Here is a 2,775-nt window from a genome sequence, read left to right on the forward strand (position 1 = left end):
AGAGCACCGGCCTTGGAGTCAGGAGCACCTGAATTCAAATCAGCGCTCAGACACTTAACACTTACTAGCTGTGTGACCCTGGGCAAATCACTTAACCCCAATTGCCTATCTAAAAAGAAAAGAAAAGAAAAGAAAAGAGGTGGATCAGTCATGGAGCAAGACTGAGGGATGAAGGACATATATCCTGTTGGCTCCATTGGTATTCAGGCAAAGGTAAAAGAAGTACAGAAAAATGTCCCCGTATGTTGGGAGGGTTATAAGAGAACATGGAAAAGAATTGTAACAGGATGAGAAGGTATGGATGGGTTGAGTTCTTTACCACAGGAGACAATCTCCATGTCACTGGTTTTTCAAAATGTGGTCCATAAACTCCAGGGTTGGGGGTCTCAGAGACCCTTTCAGAAGATCTTCAGGGTCAAAACTATTTCTGTAATAATACTAAGACATTATTTGCCTGATAAAATACTCTTGCCTTTTCCACCTGCCTATCAACATAAGGCCAGATTTTCTTCATATATTTTAAACAAAACATGTCACAATAGGTTGAATGCAGATGCAGGATACTATACTCCAACTGTCTTCTCTTAAACTAGACATATTTGCAAAAATATGTAAAACAATGCCACTCTTCTCATTATCTTTTTTGTTGTTTTTGGAAAATGTATTCTCTTTTCATAAATATGTTATTTATGCTAGCATATAATGAGTTTTTTGTTATTTTTAAATGAATTAAAGTTTTTTAAAGTTTTAACTGATAAATATTGATGGATATAACACATAAAAAAAAACTCTTTGGGCCCTCGATAATGTTTAAGAGCATAAAGGGGTCTCAGAACCATTGTGATGCATCAGTGAAATTACAGATCCATCAAAAAGATGAAAACATCTTGAATAGAACCTTTAGGACAACTGCTTGTTCTGCTAATTGTTTTTTTGTTTGTCTTGTAATCTCTATTACCCTCAGTCTGTTTGTTTTTTTTAATGTGAGGTGGTCTAGTATAGAAAATGCTTTGCAAAGTGTCCTCTGCTTTTTTCTCATGTTTTCATAAAGGATACCAATAATGTGTGCATAGATTCTCATAAAATTTTTATATAGATGAGAAATTAATCTTATGGGCCAGTAGTTATGAATGCTATCCTGATTCCATGGATTTTTATTGTTATTGTCTGTGTCTTTGTAGAAATAGCATTCATGATCTTTTTGTTTCTTTTGTAATTTTCTCTTTTTTTAGAGATTTTAAAATTCAATCCCTGCCTATTTTTAAAATTGTGTTATATTTAGTACAGATATATTTTATGTGTATTTGGTCAACTTTGTGGCTCATGTCCTTAGGTGTTCTTTCTGTTCTGACACAGTACAAAGGGTTCTGAGCTGGTTAAATACAAAGACTGTGATTTGACTACTATAGATGTTAAGAGATAGATCAATCAACAACTTTCATTAAGCACTTACTATGTTATGGGCATTATGCTAACAAACTATAAAATCCCCTTAAATCTGTTCTATTTCATGTTTATTTATTGCCTCCCTTTCAGTTTTATCCAATAAAGCATGAAATGATTTACATTAGTTGGATCTCAGGCCAAGCTGCCTGCTGCTATGTTTCTCCTTGAACATCTTTCTGTTTTTTGTGGTGATACTCTTCAAAATTTCCATCATCCTCCTAACTAATGTTTTCCAAAAGACCTTGCAATCTAAATCAACCCTGGTGTTCACTAATATGTCTCTTCACTTAGCAAGCAAAACAGGGAAATTGTATCTTATTTAATTGTCATCCCAAACAGTCTCAGACAAGCTGTCTAGACTGATGTAACAAATTAAGCAAACACTATAGAACTACTTAAAAGTAAAAGAAAATATGAAAATATATAATATGTCATAAATGTTCTGTGTTCTGGGTAAACATCTAGGTGATAGGATTGTAGGAAGGCAAAATCCATGCTTCTTATATTAGTTGCAATATTCATACTGTACATAGTACCATAGATCTTAGTACAGAAGCCTTCAAACAAGCAAAAATTATCACAAAGGAATTAGATGGACTTGTAAGGAAACATACTAGGAAACTGCTTAGTGAACAATTCTAGTCTAAAGCAAAAGAGAGAAAAAAAAATCCTAAAAACAAGGGTATCCATAAACAAAAACTGAATAAAAACAAAAGGTGAAACAAAACTGACAGATAAAGCATCTCTCTAGTGGGCACTTACAAATGCAAAAGACCAAATATTTATCCTAAATGAGTATTCTACGTGTAGTATATGATATGAAGATACACCCTCTGCCTTCATTCAGACTGGCAGGTTGGGTCTCCAGGGCTTAAGTGGCTACATCTCCCCTCAGGGTTCTAGAGCTAACTTTGAGGGTTTGGGTTAAGGGACAAGGGCAGTGATTTTTGATACTATAATTCACAAACCCCCACTGTCTTCCTTCTCCCTATAATTATCATTTCATTCACTTAATAAATATTTATTAACAATTAGTCAGTCCGACAATTAGCTTTCCCCCCAAAATCATGCTCTCCCACCATTATTTACAGAGTCTGGGTCAAAGAGCTCCAGCTTAGAGAGTATATGTTGCAAAAGGATAATTCGCCGTTCCTCATTGTTGGAAGTCTTCATAAAGTTATACTTAACTGAAATGTAGCTTATATGCCAGGCTTCTTGTAGAGAATTTTGCTGCCTTTCCTTGATATGTCTAATTTGTCTTTGTCTCCTTTTATAGATAGACACTACCTTCAGCTGCTGTTGTCACTGGTATACTCTTAGTATGCTAAT

This window comes from Dromiciops gliroides, chromosome 2, assembly GCF_019393635.1.
Source record: "Dromiciops gliroides isolate mDroGli1 chromosome 2, mDroGli1.pri, whole genome shotgun sequence".
NCBI classification, from domain to species: domain Eukaryota; kingdom Metazoa; phylum Chordata; class Mammalia; order Microbiotheria; family Microbiotheriidae; genus Dromiciops; species Dromiciops gliroides.